Genomic DNA, 21075 nt, shown 5'->3' on the forward strand with positions numbered 1-21075 from the left:
ACAGCTCCCTTTCTCTTCATTCCGTGACAGTTCCTTGCAAGGTATGAAGCAACACCTTTATGATTAATTAATTACAATTATGATTTACACTCATTATATATTATGACAGATCAAGTTACTGCAAAGTACTCAGTGACAGCTCCCTTTCTCTTCATTCCGTGACAGTTCCTTGCAAGGTATGGAGCAACACAGACACTACATTGTATGGCCCGATAGTCATGTACTACAGCTCTCTGCAGGAGTCATAGACAGGTGCGTGCGCAGGATTTCAAAAGTGGAGGACATATTCAAACTTGCCCATGGATGGATTAAGTTAGGAACCTGAACCATTCCAAAAAGGACTAGATGCGAACCAAAGATTTCATAAATGAGAGGATGATGCCCCGTGGTCATTCAAGCCAACTATCACGTAGCGGGTCTAGGGTCCAACCACCCTCCCCACCCCCAATAAAAGTTCAGACGTCAATTGGTGCATTTTGAGGCGTATTTAGAATATAAATGTCATCCATATAAGTAGTTCTAAGCGCAAGGCTTTGCTAATACATATTTTTTAAGGTTGAAAAAGAGACAGGGATTACTGTAGCAGTGGTGTAATTATGCACCGGCTGAACGCCACAACAATTCCGTGAAGGAAGATGGGCTGTCGACCACCCTTCCCCCCTCCCCCTCCCCCTCCCCCTTTGGCTTGCCATTGTTTGTAGAGAATATACCATACACAAGGGTTATCGTTAACTGTCGTTACTTAATATATTATAATGATAATAATGAACCGTACTTATATTGTTGACAATTGTTTACGACAGATTTTCTTAGTTAGTATTGCTTGCCTATACAAGCTATATTATGTGGTCTGACCGAATGACGTCATATTTGCCTACTGTGTATGTAATGGGTCAAAATGCTGACTGGAAATTGAAGAAAACAATCGTCCCAACCTTAAACTTAAATGACTTCTCACATCACTTTACAATAGCAAGCCTAAAAAAGAGTCTATAGGTAGGGATTGCTAGGGTGTAATGGACCTTCCTTCAGAAGCAATCATTCGATTTATAAAGGGATTTAATTGGTTTTCTTGGTGGTGTCCGACATAAATGGTACTGCTATGGTTGAATCTTTTTTCCTGATTAATAACAAATTTTACTCTGCAGATCAAGGTATTTACGTTTTTTTTTGTTTTTTTTTAAGAATTCCTCAAGCGGCTGAGTGACCGATATATTAGTGAACTTTGTATGATGTATAGGGCCAGAGACTGTATGATTCGTTTCTGTCCATGACGTATACCCAACCATTCATAATTCATGTTCGCCTTTACATACAGAACATTCATGTGAAAGGTAATGTAAACCCTAATTCACTGAAAATGATATATTTATACCCTCTCATGTGTATGTATCTGGTTGATGATTATTCATGAGATGCTGATTATATTGTTTCCTGTTTAAAACTTAAAATCCTCTTTTTCTTTGTGTTTCATTGTTTTTCATTCCTAGCCATTTTTCTGTTGTTCATATATACTTGTATAATAATGCTTTATATACAAAATTATACATTGTTAACTCCAGCTGAACTTAAAAGAGGTGAGTTATTGTTGTTTTGTTTGTACATTGCATTTATACTTACACTATTAAACTAAGGATGTTGTAGTACTACTCCGTATGTAAAGTACTGGTTAGAATTGAAATCTAAACCACGCTACCTATTAGTTTGGTATCTCAGTACATGTTATCACGAAGCAGTGTTTTTCTCCCAAATGTCTCAGAAAACAGTGTGTGTTAACTAACCCTCCTCTTCCTGGGGTCTGGAACGACTTGTCTGTTTGATGTTGTTAGTATTTACATACAATGCGCTAGTTGTACACAGTTTCCACAGTACAAAGTACAGCCTATATTTCACTCGATATACGATGAAAAAACGTGACCCACTACATGGAGCCACACATGGAGTCACATATATAGTGGAATTACTAGGGATGGGATGGTGATGGGGCCGTGATGGTTAAAGACGGTGTTTGTTCTATCTTTCCTAACATTCAGCGCATAGCCCTGTACAAGCAGTAGTTTAATATCATGGAATTGGATTGCGTTGAAGACGGAGTGTTCTTGTGACGTGAATTAGTATAATAACACAAAGGTGATATTCGTTGTACCGAATGACTGAATACCTGGAGTGTCAAAGGGAGGTGTATGAGTCGGAAGGGGAGGCCGGAGGGAAGAAGAGGGAGGAGGGGGGGATCATCACATCTTCCTTAGTTCACTTGCTAGATGAAGACATTCTTCAGTGTCGAGGACACCAGGTTTTTTCGAGATAATCGTCAAAACTTCATGACAAACGTTACGATTTCTATAAAGCGTGAAAAGTTGCGATATCAGTCTAAATTGTTCTATAAGAAAAATCAAATATCAGAAATATAACCACAAAATGTCAAGATATAAAATCGTTTTTGTTTTCGAAAATAATAGTCAAAAGTCCGCGAGGTATAAGCAGGGTTAATTCTACCAAGAATGTTTTAAAACAAATTCTGGGATCAATGTTCCTTCTGAGCAACCCTCAGATATTATATTGCGTACTTGGTAATAACAGTCGGAGCGGATGTTAACACCTGGTACAGATAAAACCAACAGAAAAAAGGAAACCTAGGCAGTAATGTTTCATACTATAATGTTTATCTCTATTCCAGTTTCGATTATTTCAAGGGGTGGCAGACAAATATTTGAGGGCCTGTTGCCGTATAGACCCTTCTGCTCCTCCCCTGCCCTCCATTATGATACAAGATTAGTCTCTGTCCAGAGTAAGTAAATCTTTGATTTTGTATTAACATTATATTTGCGTATTAAGAGAGTAAAAGTACATCGGTTTTACTCTGAAGTTCAGTTACTGCTCACTGGGGGTGGCAGACAAATACTTGAGGGCCTATCCCCCTCCCCTAGCTACCCCTCTACTCCTGCCCTCCATAACGGTACAATATTACTTCAGTTGCTGCCCAGTGTATATGACTACTCTTGTAGAAAAGAGTAGCCTCCATAGCATTGTAACAAGAGCTCACTGAAACACGTCATTCACAGGACCCGAAGCACTTGATAAAGATGTCTCGTTGAGCATCGGTCGTTGATTATCATTAGGCTTACGTCTAGAATGACTCTATAAGCTGCTGTTATACGCGTGACATGAGCGAAAGACTTGTGACTTGACTTGACAAACATTGGCTTGATGAAAACACTGTGATAAACTCAGCTCAAAGTTCAGCTAACAGTAAAATTAAATCAATAACGTGTCCTCCATAGTAACTTGATTATAAATTATTAAAGCAATAGATGTTTTCAGTCGTATTAACCAGTATTTTCCATAAAAGAAAACGAAACGCATTTCACTTGTTACATATCAGAACATGAGAAAAGGGGACTTTTCAAATAACAAGGCTTTCTGTTCTTTAAATGCTGTTTGTTTTTACTTCTTAATATGAATATATTTATTTTCGTATCTATCTTTCGTTTTCATAACTAACTATATTAATACTAATATATGTTCACATCTAACATACCTTTCGTAATCAGGAACATGCTTGCCTATTGTTATCTCTATTTACTTATCCTGTACCACAAACTAAATATATAACGAACTTTACTACCGTTGTATGGCAGTCACTGTTTACACAACAAACAAATATAAAGATCGTGTACAAATAAGTTGGCCTGACGTTTCGATCATAGCAGGATCTAAATGATCACTTGTCATTTAGCCTTTGAAGTAGATCCTGCTAGGATCAATACGTCAGCCCAACTTACTTTTACACATTCTCTTACACAGGCTCTCTAGTGGATAAGCAGTTTGGTAACAGTTTCATTTTATTTTAAATATAAAGATCATAAGAAGTTTGCCCCGTGATATCGTATAATTGTTTCATATTTAGTTGATATTATCATTATTACGATATATGGCTAGATATCTTGTTTAGATTGAAGATAAGATGCTTCAGTTCATTACGTTTTAAATTATCATGTTTTTAAAAGATGGATAACGAAGATGCAATTTTTTTTCTCACTGTGAAAAGAGGGAAAAATTCTATATGAGTCCCGATGAACTTTATAGAGCAGCTTTGAAGGGCAATCAAGATTAAAATTTATTGTCCCTAATAAATTGGCCTTTTCTAAAACAGATAACAAAATAATATTCCGGAGCTAACAGCATCCATTAGTTTTATTTTGTTCATCTTAACGGCAAATGATACTGACTTGATACATCCCAGCAGCATAGGTCACATACACGGATGTCGTGTATTGAAGGTACGGTAAATGTTACATCCAGTCTGCATTATGTAGTAAAATCTACAAATAACTAGAACAACTGTATACAAATACGTGTCATTGTGGTGCGCGATGAAGGTGAAATTTAGTTTGCTGTAATTGATATTCAATGGATGGGTCTTTGTAACCATATTGTATTTAAGAAAGACTCACGTATTTTCCGGACGTGACAGAGAATACCCAGTCCTGGGCACTGATTGGTCAACTTGAACAACATGTTAACGTCATAGAAATTGAACAAGGAAGAAAGCTGACACAGTTTATCGCCGTTTGTTTAAGCAGTATAGCCTTGAAAAAATAGAGGGCGCTCTGTAGTGCACGGCAAAAGGCCAGATCATTTGTTAGTCTCTACATATACATATTGTGCATTCGACTTTGAAACTGAATTTGATTTTACCCGCTTTTTCTGAAAGAGAAGGCGTACTTTGCGCAACAGAGACATGTTATGGTGACCATAGTGGTAAGTACTCCTGGTTTTTTCTCGCATCTATAATGACTCGAGTAAGCGGAGTGTTTGTGCAACTTTTAATGTCTGGAAAGTGTCATTTCTGGTATCTGAGAGGCATATGGCAAACATCTGTCTTGTTTTTATTATTTTAGTGCTCCACTCAAATAGTGACATAGCCTAGTTGTCCCTAAAAAAAATGCCATGTAAAGGCAACCCTCCACCCCTCTTCCCCATCCCCTTCCCACACACCTTGTTTTGTTTAATATTTCCATATTAGTCTGTGCATGCAGTTATTAGTTTAATGTTAACGTTGCAAAGTCGGTAGTAGCCTAGTTTACTATTATTGAATTGTTAGTGGTAAGCCCACGACATCATAACCATCATCCCATGTTATTCTGGCATGTGGATCTGTCATTAGGGATACAGTTTTAAGTAAAATGAGGTGTTAACATTTTTAAAATTAGGCTTTAGTTATATCGCATCCGAAAGCCGCCGTGGCCGGTCTAGGGCTTAGGCTAACTATATCCAGGGTCCAGTGAATAACAACATCAGCTGAGCAGACGACACTAGTAACGAAATTAGATTCTTATGTAATTGCTTCTATTATCGATACCTAAGAATAACTTGTAAAACTTACAGTCCACTGCCACATGTTTGGCACCCAAATGCGGCACACGATATCACCATTTCGAGTGATTTATGTCAACTTTATCACTTCAGTTATGTCAAAGACGTAGTGCTTGTATTACGCGCCAGTACTTTCTTGTCGTATAAGCAAAGCGCCACCAGTTGCATGGGTGGCTTCATTATATGTCGCATGACGCCATTCCCCTACTTCAATTTCTATGATCCTCGCCTAGTTAGCGAAAGTTAACGAACATACGGTGATCTACACCGAAGGCCTAATGCACAATTACTCTAACGAATACAATGTAGGTCCAGTCTCTCATTGCACTATTACACACTCCGGGCGATTAAAAACTGCTTGTTCGGTTTCCTGGCCCTGGTTCATGATCCAAAACACGTAATATACGTACAGAGCAGCTAGCTCTGGCAACTAACTTTGACTGTGTAGTTTATAATGCCATACCATTACGGGCTAGCTGTTCGTGCCCGAGATCACCAAATAACACCGAGTTGTTGTGCATAATACGATTAACATTTGTTGCGTGCATTTTTTTGGGGATTAACTCAAATGCGTTCAAATGTTACCCTTCTTGTTCAATTCGAGAAAAACGAACCGAAGTAGAGAATTTTACGTATTGTTTTGAAGAAGTATTCTACTCAATGGGATCATTTTTGTTTACGTGTGCCAGTGCAGAATTAGCTGTTTGCCGAAACAATTCTTTGCAAATCTGGGTCTGGATTTTTTCCTGCGTGGCCAACCTGTGAGTTTGAGATTGCTATGAAGAGTGTATGTTCAGCTGGCATTCACAAGCTAGCCATGCGGATGATGGAGCAGGCTAGTTTTCTCAATACATGTAGCGTGCATGCGCACTACAATAACTAGAACGGTTGTAAATTCTGAATGAAATATCACCTTCTCCTCCCCTGTCTGGTAGAGATTTCTAGGGTGTAATGGCCCTTCTTTCAAAAGCCATTATTCGATTTCTAAAGGGATGTTATTGTTTTGTTGGTCTTCTACATATATGGTACTGTCATGGTTGAATCTTAATTTGTTCATTGTTAATAACAAAGTTTACATGACTCTGTAGATCAAGGTATTAAAGTTTCCTTTTTTTTTTTTTTTTTTGCATTTCCAGGTGGCCTCAGATGCAATTTGGTGCAATATAGCACACTTCAACACCCACTCCATTTTGTAAATTATTTTGCATATTCACCTGGCCTTAGATGCAATTTGGTGCTCCAAATGAGTTTTTTTTTCTCATTTGGAAATGAAAAAGGGGTTTTCTGACTTGCGAAGCGGGGGGGCGGGGGCGGAATGATACTTCCGCCTCACCATATTTTTCACTGGGGGGGGCTGGCGCCCCCCCTTTTCTTGGTGTATTTACTTAGAAAAGTACACACATTGAAGCGTGTCGGTTTTAATTTACACTAAATGGGTTGGCCACTGAAAAATTAATTGCAATAGAAGTAAAAGAATCGACAAACTTTGATAACAGTAGGAATCGTTAACAGGAGAGAAGATATTCCTTTACAGAATTAACTCTTACTTTTTGATTCACGGTTCTAATGTATTCGTTTAAGAACGGCGCACCGTTTTTCACGAACTTCTGTTATATTGCGACTTAACGCAGGCGTCCTGGCTGCCGGTATTCTACTGTATGAATACGCTTTTGTAACAGTGTGTTAATAACATAAACCTCTCGCTGTCAGTGACATCTCACTGCACCAGGCAACTATATCGGTGATAGCTACTTGCATGGCTTGAGGCAACACAGACACTACATTAGTATGGTTCCATCAGTGGTGCACATATGTTCCGAAGAGTAGGGGGGGGGGTGGTATTAGTAGACTATCTAAGTGGATCGCCACCATCAGTTGGCGCGGAGCGTACAAGAAAATTTTAGGCTTTACAAACTCCCCAGATGGCCGGAAACGGCCCCCGTAGTGTTTTAGGCTGCATGAGTTCAGCTTTGAAATATAAATTTCATGTATGCAATTCCTCAATTATTGAGAAAATATTCAATCTAGGAAAAAAAGTAATACATGTCAGATGAGTTGAGATGGTACAATAATCATAATGAATTGTGCATCCTCTTTCATTTATTCTGTCTGCCATGCTCCCGTATTCACCTTCTGTATCTCTATAACCTTTGTCCATCACCCCATACATAGTCCATACATGTTCATTACTCAAGTGCCTCACCGTCCATAGTCGGTGTTGTGGTCAATATAGACGGTTCTCTGTAACAATTTCTTCCTGGTGGCTAATGGCTATCAGTGATCGTCGGCTTGCATTCTTATATATACACTACAAACAGCAAAATGTAACCGATAATCGTCCGATATAGAACGCACCTGGGCGTCAAAGCCTTATTACAATAAAGAACAAGTTAAGTGGTTAAGTGGAATACTTTTTGACATCTAATGCCCTTTTTAGAAACACCTAATTTTTGAGCGCCTGATGTGTATAGTGTTCAAATCCTGAACGCCTACTGTTCAAATGCTTTACGCTACAGCGCTCAAATTGTGAACGCTAGCGTTCACATTTTAAACGCAACAGATATATGTAAGTATTTAAAGAGGCATTTAGACGTCAACACGATGCAAGCTCTTCAAGTAGGCTAGGCATATCCCTTCATCCTCAACATGTTCTGACGCCCCGACTCGTTATATCATAAACCTATATTTGTTATATTTTGTTGTTGTTTGTTTGCAGTGTATGAAACCCTGGAGTGAGAACAGCTTGCAAAAATACTGAGGTTGAAACCTCAGTATTTTGACCTAACCTAATTTTAACTTAACTTTAATTTATTTTATTTTAATTTGAACTTATTTTTTATATCTGACTGGAAATTGGGGGGGGGGGGTGATTGTGTAGACCATACCCCCTTGACCAAAAAGTGGGGGATATATCCCCCCATCCCCCCGGGATGCGAATTTTGTTTTTCCCAAACAGGTTTGCAATTGCGTCTAAATAGGCGCTCATGATTGGTCGGAAAAGTTACGTCATCACGATAGAAAGCTTTACTTCCAGGAAACCAAAGTGTCTGCATCCATTCGTTGGAACGAAGATATACCCATTCAAAATTACCCGAAGCTTTTCGTTGTAGATGTGTTTGGAATTGGTTTAGACATATTGAGCACACTAGTATGGTATGATCATCTACTTTGATCGAAGTTTTCTGTGAAGGCATTAATCGATAACATCGCACAGTGAAATGTTCGTACAGGGTACATCACACATGCGCTGGTGGCCTATATGTATTATAACTGTGTAAACAGTGTAGTGACTGAAAAATATCATACTGTAGCATGAAGGGCTCATAATTGACGCAATTAAGGATTTGATCAAAGATGTATATCAAGGAAAAATCCAAATCACTCAGCTGTATGTGTTTTTCATATGTGTAGTTCAGGGGCGTATCCAGGATTTTCCAATAGGGGGGGGGGGGCGTCAGGCATGAATGATCGCCGTCCTGGGGGATGGGTCTAAGGGGAGGGGGTGGACAATTTTTGCTTTCGAAGAAGGGCTGAAATGCAAAATGGTGCCATATGCATGGGCGGCGATCCGCACTTCCGAGTGGGGGGGGGGGGGGGATATGACCTTGTTGACTATCTAAGCGTAGAGCCACCATGGGTTGGCGCGAAGCGTACAAGAAAATTTTGGGATTAACAAACCCTCTAGATGGCCGGAAACGGCACTTCCCGAGGTTTCCAAGCGGCATATACCCAACTTTAAAATAGGGATGTCATGTCCGAAATATCTCATAATCAGGATCTAAAATACCTTTTTTTTAATTTCGGGTGTAATTTTGGGAAAATTGCCCCTGTCAATCTTGTTTCAGGCGCAACGTTAGAATGTTCGAGAGCTCTTTTATATTATTCGATGAAGAAAATGGCCTCATGCAGGCTATTATAGGCCTATATACATGCAATACACAATTACACATAGTTACATTCCTAGGTACCGATTGCTAGGGCATCCAGGTGAAACGTGTATTAAGCATTACCAAGGGCGGCGGAAGCACTTTAAATCTGGGGGGGCACCGACATCAAAGGGCACTTTGCAGAAATTCGATTGGACTGATGCAGCCTTATATTTAGTACCCTTTTTAACTCTTATTGTATGATCTTATTTGCGTATACACATCACTCCACCAACGCCCCCCCCCCCCCCCCCCCGTCAAGGTAATTATGCATACTAGCACTGCAATATCCAATGTGCAAATTGGGAAACAAGGAACAAGTTTTCCATTGAGACAAAATGAGGTGAAAACATGCTAGTTGCTAATGTAGGAATCTTCCGAATTAGAGTATATTTCTTGTTAATATCTTAACAATTTTTTTTCCATTCGAAATAGCTTTGAGTTTGACCCACAGAAATTCATTGAAAGTCAGGGCGCAGCCAGGATTGGCAAAGTTGTATGCACGACTATCTGAGCGGAGCACCACCATCAGTTGGCGCGGAGCGTACAAGAAAATATGTTGGTTTTACAAACCCCTAAGATGGCCGGAAACGGCCCTTCCCGAGTGCTTATTCTGGTTCCCTGGCCTCTTGACAACTTGAGACACCTCAGTTTTTATGTAGAAAATGGGCACATTTTTAACCTGAGGAAAAGTGGGGGGCACGTGCCCCCTGTGCCCCCCCCCCGGTTCCGCCGCCCTTGAGCATTACCCTGGTAACATGAGATTCTCAGCTGTTCGAGGGAACATGTACATGTGTAGGCCTACTATAGGGCCTATATGAATACTATGAGGGTGCATATATGTACTATATCAATACCGTGTGCGCAATAATACATTTTGTTGTTATAGGGCCAATGAAGCCTACAGTCAACTATTCTTGCTTTATAAAGACGCTTTATTTGAAAAGATCGCACTGCGTTTATGGGTAGGCGAGAAATGAAGCTAAAAAAGAGCCGTACATTAACGACGATGCATAAATTTAGGCATGAAAATATTCTTATCCCTGGCATTTGGTGGGGGGATATATCCCCCCTTCCCCCCAGGATCGCCGCCCATGGCCATATGTGATCCATTTTTCGACCTTAATAATAAGCAACATTTCCAGTAAATATGGACACAAAATGCACAATTTAGTATGGCTGGCATGTCACTTAGTGCTTATAGTGATAATACAAACACAATTACCATCTATGTTTCTAAAACTATTATGCCGCCGAACTTCGCCAGAACCTTTTTCTGGCAAACGAAAAATAAAGCATACGGGAGGGGGGGGGGGGGGGGGGTTGAGCGATCACCGACATCTCACTTAAAGGTCGTCATCAATTTTTTTATTGTTTTGGCCAAATTTTTTTTTGTTTTGGTGACGGCCAATAGGAGGGCGCGCGCCTGTTGCGCCCCCCCCCCCCCTGGATACGCCCCTGGTAGTTCCTCAGAAATGTTATGATCTCAAAATATTAAGATTCTGTGCTTATGCACAGTACAATTGAGCAGAATTTGACAACAAAATGTCTGCCGTGTCAAGTTCTATCATACCCCTAATATTGACACATTCGTCGATTAGCTAACTGTAGTCCAGGCCTTAGTATACATCCATTGACTTTAGATGCTGTTTGCTATGCTCTGAGCCTCTAAGCGCAGATAAGTCAGGTCCCAGAGAGTAGTCTTATCATATTGAGGTAATGTTGGTTATTTTTAGGATGTAAGATTTCCAAATGCCCTCAAAACGTGCAAAACTTGGGGTGGGGGGAGGGTGTTAAAAGCTTAAAAAATACCACAATTTGGTCAGCAAATAGCTGAAATGGATTCAAACTCATGAAAAATGTAATTCTGCTTGACTGCAAAAAGTTTAGGTGGCCTGCTGTATCGTTGCTAGTAATAATTGAAGGTGCGTCAATTACGGGGGTGCGTCAATTATGAAGCCTTGACTACACTAAACTGTTTGCGTATATTCATTCAAGACTCGTGAAGTTGATTGTAGTGTAGGCCTACCCATTCCACGAAACAAATTCCGATTGCAGTAGAACGGCTCACAATTCTTGAATAACGTAAACACGAACCCAATAGAATGTAGCGTATGTATCATAAGTAAGGTCAACGTGTGATTCAAGCATTAAAAGTAAAGTTAGGGAACTTAGGGCGTTTGATGGACCGTTACAAGACTTAATTAAGTGTCAGTGTGTAATTCAGTGCATGTCTTCGAACTTCGAAGCGATGCCCATTATTTATGCTGACGTCACGAGCAATCTGATTGGCGGAAAACTCCGTAATTGCAAACCTGTTTGGGAAAAAAAAAATCGCCCCCGGGATGTGCGCCCCATGTTTCGATGTTTTCGATAACCATACTTTACAACCCCTGCAAGGGTTGTCACTACATTAGTATGGTTCGATGACAATGCACTCCAACATATATGGCTTGTTGTTCCAGGTTTAATTCAATCATTTGAAGCATTTAACTTTTATTTAAAGTATTGGAAGACTTGCTACTTATTCGTAACGGAAGAATCTGAAATTCCAAAAATTAACACTCCATGTGTTTATGTTGAAGTATACGTTCAATATTATCAATACATCATCAGTATAATAAGAGTTTTAGCGCAATTTGGCAAATGCAGAGATTATTCTGATTGGTTTAAATATACTATGACATCATTGCAATTATCCTCAATACACCACTGTATATTCATTAGCTAGGAAAACTATCCATCTTCTTTAAACCTAAATTTTTATGATTTAAAGTGGCTGAAATAATAAGTTTTCAATGACAGTCAATGGAAAACAAAACTACTATGAAAAAGTAAACGGTTCCTAATTTAGGTGTAGGTATAAAAATGTAAAAGGCTGTTTATTTATTAGCTAACTTACATTATTTTTAGATGCAATCTCCAGCAACTGTGTCGTCGATCTTTGAAGAAGAGCGCTGTCGTATTCGCGTATCCTAACTTCACGCGAGCAGAGCTCTTCCACCGAATCCATAATGTCGTTGACGTCACCAGTTTGTTCCAGGATACAGAGAATGGCAAACTTATCCCCGCCTGGTAATCTCTTCAAATGGTTGATGAGTTTCTTTCCAGCATCGGGATCCAGACCACAGGCGAATCTAAACAGGTACTGAAGATCAAATGGATCTAAGAACCTGAGCATATCGGAGAGATTGTGTGCGTTCTTTACAAGAGTTACAAGGTGGTGGGCTGCATACCATTCACAGAATAGTTTATGATAAAAACGGACCATCGTTGTAATAGAATCATCGCTCACTTCATCTTCTTCGACCAAAATGCCAATTGAAATATACTGTTCATATGATTCTGGTCCGACTCTTTGACAAAATTCAGTCTTAATCCATGACAATTGTTGGTTTTTCTTGTTTAATCCTTCGAAAGCTATTTTGTCTAGCTCATGATGTTCCATTCCATGAAGATAGAACTCGTTGCTCCTATTGTCTTTGAATTTCCGTTTTAGATGGTCGTAAAAACGTCTAATCATGTATTTGAAGAACTGTGTGACAGATTTGAACTTCATGGAGTCTCTCTGATCATGAGCCATGTGGGCAAACATCACGAATATGAGAGGCACCTGGCAAAGATCAGCAAGGATGGAGTTTTCATAGAGTTGTTGTTTTATTTCTTCCACTGCCTCATAGTTGTTACCTACTACGGCCTTGCGAATGTACTCATCCCTAGCTTTATCATCGAACCCTATTAGTTTGGCCCCCTTAGTTTCTTTTCTAAGACATTCTGGAAGATATCTTGTCGTTAAGCTGACTTCAAAGTCTGCAAACAGTTCCATCTTGATGATCCTGTGTACATCGTCATTATCATTGCTGTCCCTGCCAGGATATTCGTCATATCCATCCAAAATAATGTGGACGGAAGAGCAACTGTCAATGATCTTTTCAATCTCATGTTTGCTAACACGGGGTTCGTTGGAGAGAAGAAATGACTTAATCGCCCTGTAGAGAGACTTTACACTTCCAAGTTGTCTTAACCGAAGAAGAATTAGTATGTCTACATTGTTCATCGGGGAATCCGATACGTCATTGCACCAATCGTAGGCCAACTGAAGGGTTAACGTCGACTTACCATACCCGGGCTCTCCTTGGATAATGCGTCTCTTGGATTTAAACCGAAAGTCATTATAAATACTTTTGTAAGATTCCAAACGCTCCCATGATCCTCTGGTGCCTGGCGTTAGCTCTGGTGCCAGACAAACTTCAACGCCCCCTTCTACAAAGACCTTGTCCACACAATAAAGTCTATCTTTTATATATGGCATGGGTTGAATCGCATCATATTGGCCTTTATATGTACTTTTGAGACCTTCTATCAGAAATATTTTCTTCTCTAAACAAAAAACAGAAATATATGTGTAAATGTTACCACGTATGACTACATGTGACGAACAATAAATTAGTGACACACATGGGAACACGAAAATGTTAATTGTTTATTCGTTATTGATATTACAATTTTGTTACTGATCTATGTGTTATTAAGACGACAGAGTGGGAGGAGGTTACATTTTTTACCAAAAGAAAATAAAGATACGCAAATAGCAAAGTCAGAGTTAAAGGCAACTACCTTGAAGATCAGGATTCAGCTCCAATATCACGTGATTTACTTCAGACAGTCTACGAAGCGTAAATGAGTCGTGTGAGTACAGCACGTGCCCATCGTTTCCGAGAATCTGTTTTTAAAATATGAGCAAAATAGGGAATCTAAATAATTACATCGTCCCGTTAACCGTCAAGATATATACTGCATTGTTTTGATGTTGCATATGGTTTGGTTCAATGTATTGTTAATGAAAAATGTGTTGGGAAAGAATATTTTATTCCTAGGAAGTGCAATGATTAGTACATGACAAAGAGACACCAAGACAATTATCAGACTAATACCCCTATGATGCCTAACTCTATGCTACGTGTTACAATCATTAAAATTACTTAAGCGCAAATAATATATTATTCCAAACAGTAATATCCATCAACCGGAATATCTCTTAGAAGATAGCTAAAGAAGGTAACAAGGGTTAATCCTATCTTTAATTACCATTTTGTGGAACCTAAAGAGAAAAGTAAATCAACTGAACTGACTTACGATTTGCCCTTCATGTCTTCATCTAATCATTGATCGTGTTGTTACGAGTCCATATGCAGGTTTGTCCACCTGTCAATTGAATAGGAAAATTCCTGTAAATAGCCTTGTGTTAAGCAATGAACTCAACCACATCATAACATTCCTTTGATTGTGTGTCGTATAAAGTAGTTGAAATTCCATGGTCAGTACACTTCCGACTGACATATGCGAAACCGTGTATTACGATGCCTAACATCATTATTACGGTGAAAATAGGAAAACTAATGTATTACAGCAACATGCCCTATACCACATGAACGCATAATGTACAACGTACAATTTTGCTAAGCGGATGTCATTTAAAACAGACATGGGCTTTCTGTATATCTGTATGACGAACTGGTTGTCTGAGTACAGTTCCTGCCCATAGGATCTGTATTTTTAGTACGAGAAAAATAGTTAATCTAAATATTTTCATCATTCCGTTAACCGTCAAATGCTGCATTGTTTTGTAGTTGCTGTTAATTTTTCAGATCAAGGTTCAAAAACACTTTGTATTAAAGTGCAAGACAGTTCGCTTTACGGAGCAACGTCTTAAAACTGTTTGCGTCTGCTCAGAAAAAAAAAATAAGGTCCCAGCAGTCTTCCATGAAAACATTCAATGTAATATACCTGTATAGAAACACACAATACTTAGCTATAATGAACCCTTACATTACATTGGATTGTGCGCAAGCCTATAGTGATCGATATGCCTATAGGTATATAATATGCACACAAAACCAAATGATGCAACCTATAACTAAACTACAAAAACCAGTGGTTGTCAAGTTCAGAAGCGGGTAATTGTGCCGTAGACTAGCTACAGTACTATATATGATAACCTAGACATCACGCAATGTATACTATTGTATGGTATAAAACTCTATTCGATAGCGTCTGTGATAATGTTATCGTCTATGAACACGCTGTGGTGTTTGAAATCAATGTTATGTAAAACAGTGCATAGAGACAAAATTATAAAAATAAAAAATGTTTTATTACAAATCTCGACGACACAAGAACACGCCCCTAAAAGGCCTAGTACTTGCTCACGACATTAATGAACACTTCATAAGTTACCATTAACTGTTACCCGATACAAAATTATTTGTAAGTTGTATTCAAAGTTGAATGAAATTTTCCTTATCTCCAACCACTATAGACAAGTCGACCCAACCCCGGCTCGATCTTTCTAGTTACAGTATGTGTAAATAAATTTTTACGCAATGTCGATTTAAATAATGAAGCTTCAATGATATTGTGACGATGTATGAACGTTGCATCAAAGACATTATAAACTGAAGCAAATGGTCAAAAGGACAGAGAAATAGTTTTCAACGACAAAATACTGTGGTAATAATGTACTTTTTGCTCTAGCAACTCTCAATGTAGAGTGAATAAACATACTTTGAGATGAGAGTTGTTGTTATTTTTCGCTAAGAAAAAGTGTTATTTTCAGTGATAAATTGCTCTTAAACTATTGCTTCAGGATACTTGTTCGTTTAAGAGGTTATTATGCCCAGTCCAAAAGATACAAAATACGATTACAACGATTACAATGCTTTCCTGTTATATATTTGTAAGTTGTGCAGCTATAAAGTTGCTACTTCATGCTGCAATTCAGCATGAGAAAGGGTTTGGTGCAATTTATTTTACCAACGTAACCATCTGAGAGCTGTGAGGGTACTTAACTATAATGTTTAGTATTAAGTTCTTACAACTTACCAATTTCAGGTTTCTAGCTTGTCTCAATATTAATTTATGAGGTTTGTTAATTGCTCTGATGTAGAAAAGAGGTCGTTGACAGCTTGTAACTCAAAACGCGTCAAAAAATCTGATTACTGTTTTTTTTTAATAGAAGAGATATAGTACCACCCTGTTTGTACACACATTTTAGGAGGGTATTTTGCCTTATTTTTAAATGAAGAAGCCTCAAAGTTTGGGATTTTAACAAATGAAAAACGATTTTCCTGTTGTGATATTCCATATTTGTGTGAGCCTGGATATTGCACTTCAAGTTCATTCAGTTAAATGATCTGCATAATCCAATGTCATATAAACCAATAATAGTTGCAATGAACTGTCGGCTTCTGGTTTAATTCACTTAATAGACATTACTATACAATAATTGTCAATAGACACATACATGTACAGTTTGTATTAGAAGTTTCATACTTCTCAAGAAAGGCAGAAAGTCAATTAAATGATATTTGTTCCAAAGTAAAAAGTATAACCTTTAGGTATGTAGTTTGTAAACCATTTTGTTGCTCGTCCAGTACATGTCCAGAAGAGACAGTTGAACAACATTGTTTAAGGTTAGTTAAAGGGAGCTCCTGTGCAAAGTGGTTCTCAAAAAAGCATATTGGGTCATTCCATGTCAAATCACGATGCTAGACCCTATCATATAATTACCACTTTTATTGCATGATCAGAGCACCAGGAATACACATATTCTGACTATTATTATCCCACTTCTTAATTCCTCAATTTGTATTATGTATTACTGTATTTAGTTTGTAAATTCCACTAATGGATATCATATCATTTATCTTACAAAAGTGTACATTAAAAGTTCTTTGTTATGATACTAGTTATATTTGTATTACAACGGTGAAGTGTATGTTATAGGCCATGAAAAATTAATATTACCCAACGCTGGGGTCGGTGGATATCTAACCAAAATATGGTTCAGGGTTTGGTCATTCTGCATTTACATTGACAATGACCCATATGCGTGTGGTGGTTCAAAATTACGTCAATTCAGTTTGCCTCAAATATTGGTTAAGGGGCTTAATCAGTACACTGAGTCAAACTTTTTGTTAATGTATTTTCATTTAAAATTGGGAAATTATCATCTGTAAAGGACTAGAATTATGTCGCGTTTTACGAGATTAAAACGTGCTAGGGCCTAAATGCACCAGCATCGGTAAAAGAGATAAATACATTTTGTGCCGGTAATTTGTGTCGAAGGTAAATGACAATGTATTGAGACGAAAACCAGCAGTATAGGACCAGGTTATATTGAGAGATTAGAGGTTTTCATCAACATTGCTATAACAGTCCTTTGGTTAAAAGAAGATACATTTTAACAGATTACAACACACTGAGAACACAACAATATTTTAGCAATATGTTTTCATGGTATACGTGTAAGTATACGTGGTTCTACTATACACGAGCTGCTATATAGGATCGACTGTACAGCATCCAAAATAACAAATCTACTATGCCTGGTGAGCGATGAAGATCCATTATAAACGATCCGCTTTACACGATCCACTATGCTCGATCCACTTTACAGGATCGACTATATATGATTCAAAATGCTGGTTGCAATATTAACGATCCACTGTGCTGAAACCACTTTACATGATCGCTATTCTGGATACACCACGCAAGATCTACTATGCACTATTTACGATCATCTATGTTGAAAGATGAAAGATTAAAGATACACTATAAAGGGTCACATATGTATTACTCACTATACCCGATCCAATATGCTGGATCCACTATGCACATTCCGCTATATACGATCCATTATAAACGATCCACTTTACACGATTCACTATACTGGATATACTTTACAGGATCCACTATACGTTATCTTATATACATGATCCAATATGCTGGATCCACTATGCAAGATCCAGTATACAGGATCCTCTTTACATTAATCATTATACATGATGCACTATACAGGATCAAATATCTACCATACACTATACATGATGCAATATACAGGATCCAATATCTACCATACACTATACATGATGCAATATACAGGATCCAATATGCAGGATCAACTATTTATTATCCACTATACGTGATCAGTATGCTGGATCCACAATGCGTGATCTGATATGCGTGCTCCACTATATATGATCACTATGCTGGATCTTCTAAACATGAAACACTCTAAACGACACTATACATAACCCACTATTCACCTTTTATTGTACAGGATCCGATATGCATGTTCAAATATATATGATCCGTTATACAAAACCTAAAATACAGAATACACTATACGAGATCCACTATACGTGACTTACTATACGAGATTTAATATACATGGTCCACCATGTATGAAACAATATACGCGATCCACTTTACATGATCCACTATACAGAATCCACATAGACATGTATACGTTCATCTTGATAATATTTGCAATGGGAAAATTAAACAATTCTGTTATATGGTTATACCGTTCATGAACAGTATCTCATGCTTGAAAATACCGATTTGGTTTGGGTGGAAAATGAATTAATAAACATGTTTCAATCCGGCACTACACGTAACCGAAACAAAACGGAAACCGAAACGATAGTGACGTTAGCTATGATAATATTCGATATTTATCACACTTCTATAGATACGTAAATGACATAAGTATACAACGTTATTACATACTTTTCACCATCGCAAGCGATTACTGTTTGGGGTCATTGTATCTTACGTGACGATTGTTATTATTATCTTGATATGCCCAGCCCTAGAAAATAGGAGATTTAGAAGATACAGAGACTTACCTTAACTGATATAAGTTTTCAGAATATCCTTTGATAAAAGTTATTAGACACTTTCTAATGTCGTTGCTCCACGGACGCTAGAATATCCAGGTATTTTTACATATAACGAGTATCTGAATGTGAAATACCGAATTTTGTGACAATCCAGCTGACGTTGACGAATTTCAATCGTAACATAAAATTCATATAATACGCTTTCAATAATGTCTTAACTATTGAGAATACACTACCACAATATTTAAACTACTCGACAGTCTAAAAAAATGAGGAGGGTCGCTTAGCTTCCTCAACCTGAAAAGAGAGCTTAAGTGATACTTCCTGCTTTTAAGTAAATGTAATGTTTCCTGGTACTCAAGAGGGGGGGGGGAGGTCTGGGGGGTCGCTCGGTAGGTTTATGATATACAGTAAAGTATAGGAATATGTTATGATGGCATGTCTTGCTAGACTGATACACATTAATGGAAGCGATGTTATTACCTATTGACAACGCCTTAACTAATGTACATATGTTTTAGCAATTCAGTGCATAGTTCTGTTATATTTATACATAGCTTGAATAACAGCCAACGGTAAAAAATATTGGTATTCAGAAATGTAACATTAAATTTGTCCTTAGAAACTAATACTGCTTAAATCCAACCTCCACACGTCACAGTCATTTGAACTTCCTCTTTTAGTTCGTAATATTAGTTTTACTTTGGAGAACCGCAAAAGTTCATACAACCCAGCTAACCACGACCAATTCCTTCATAGTGTGTGCAGTTTGTCTTAGTCAATGATGTATGACGGTAGCAAGCAACAATGGTATGTAGGTGTTATTTCTAACTCGGGTAATTAAACAAAGCAGCACTGGTATTCATCGCCCAATGTAACGGAGACAATCACATAGAAATTCTGTTATAATTATTCATTCATTCATCCTTATAGTACACACATCACCCGTTGTGTGCTTCCATTACATATGTACACCGATACAATGACATCAAAGAAAAGGTTATTCACTATTACCAGGAGTGACATATCACATAATAAGCTACTTTACTTATTGAAGGCAAGGTTTCGAAGTTAATTATAGTTATACCTGTTGGAATATTTTTATTTCATCTTTAATAGAGGTACGCCTTGAAGTTTGGGGATATATGCTATATAAGAAACACAAACCAACCTCACGTATCGTCGTCATTGACTATGCCTAGTATAAACTATTAATATTATATAAGGTAGCTCTCATTTCTTTGAATTAAATTAGTTCTGAAATCACAACCATTCCCCCCGAATTACACAGTGAAGCCCAGGTCCTAGATGTAACCTGCGTATAATGCAGTGACGCTGTGAGCTACACCTATTAATTTAGGTTTGCATACATTTCAACTGTGCAGGAAGTGTGAAACGGCATCTTATACAAGGTAAAAAGTAAAAAAGTGTCAGTCTAATATGAATAATACACATTTAAATTGCGTAGGGAAACATTACAGACCGTAACACCGACGTCCACAATTTCTCGAACGTCTTTCTACATCAACTTAACTTTTAGTTTGTTATTGTTAGTTTTATATAGTATTATATATACATCATATACAGCCATCCTATCCATCCATCCTATCTATCATATCTTTCCATCATATCTATCCATCCAATCCATCCTATCCATCCATCATATCCACCCATCATATCCATCCATCCTTTTCATTCATCCTATCCATCCTATCCATCTATCCTATCATTCCATCGTATCGATGCATCATATCTATCCTATCCATCCATCCATCCTATACATCCATCATATCCATCCATCCTATTCATCCTATCTATCCATCCTACGCATTCATCGTATCCATATATGCTATACATCCTATCCATCTATCCTACCATTTCATCGTATCGATGCATCATATTCATCCTATCTATCCATCCTATCATTCCATCGTATCCATCCATCCTATCCATCTTATGTCCTATTGTAATATTGTGACGAGCCCGCTTCCTCCGATAGTAAAACTATATCGGGACTCGCGATAGAAAGGTACTGGGATATCTTGATGCCGTATTTATGCTTCTTCAGGAGATGTCTCGAACGGAAG

General features: G+C 38.0%; 1 protein-coding gene across 1 annotated transcript in view; it reads right to left on the reverse strand.

The window, feature by feature from the left end:
* Positions 1-21075, reverse strand: part of LOC139969971 (uncharacterized) — a 480181-nt gene that overhangs the window by 224582 nt on the left and 234524 nt on the right. Inside the window, exons 3-4 of the mRNA XM_071975453.1 lie at positions 18995-19107; positions 14439-14507 (exon numbers count right to left, since the gene is read on the reverse strand). The gene's annotated coding sequence lies outside the window, so the exon portion shown is untranslated. The remainder of the gene's footprint in view (positions 1-14438; positions 14508-18994; positions 19108-21075) is intronic.

Source organism: Apostichopus japonicus, chromosome 7, assembly GCF_037975245.1.
Source record: "Apostichopus japonicus isolate 1M-3 chromosome 7, ASM3797524v1, whole genome shotgun sequence".
NCBI lineage: Eukaryota > Metazoa > Echinodermata > Holothuroidea > Aspidochirotida > Stichopodidae > Apostichopus > Apostichopus japonicus.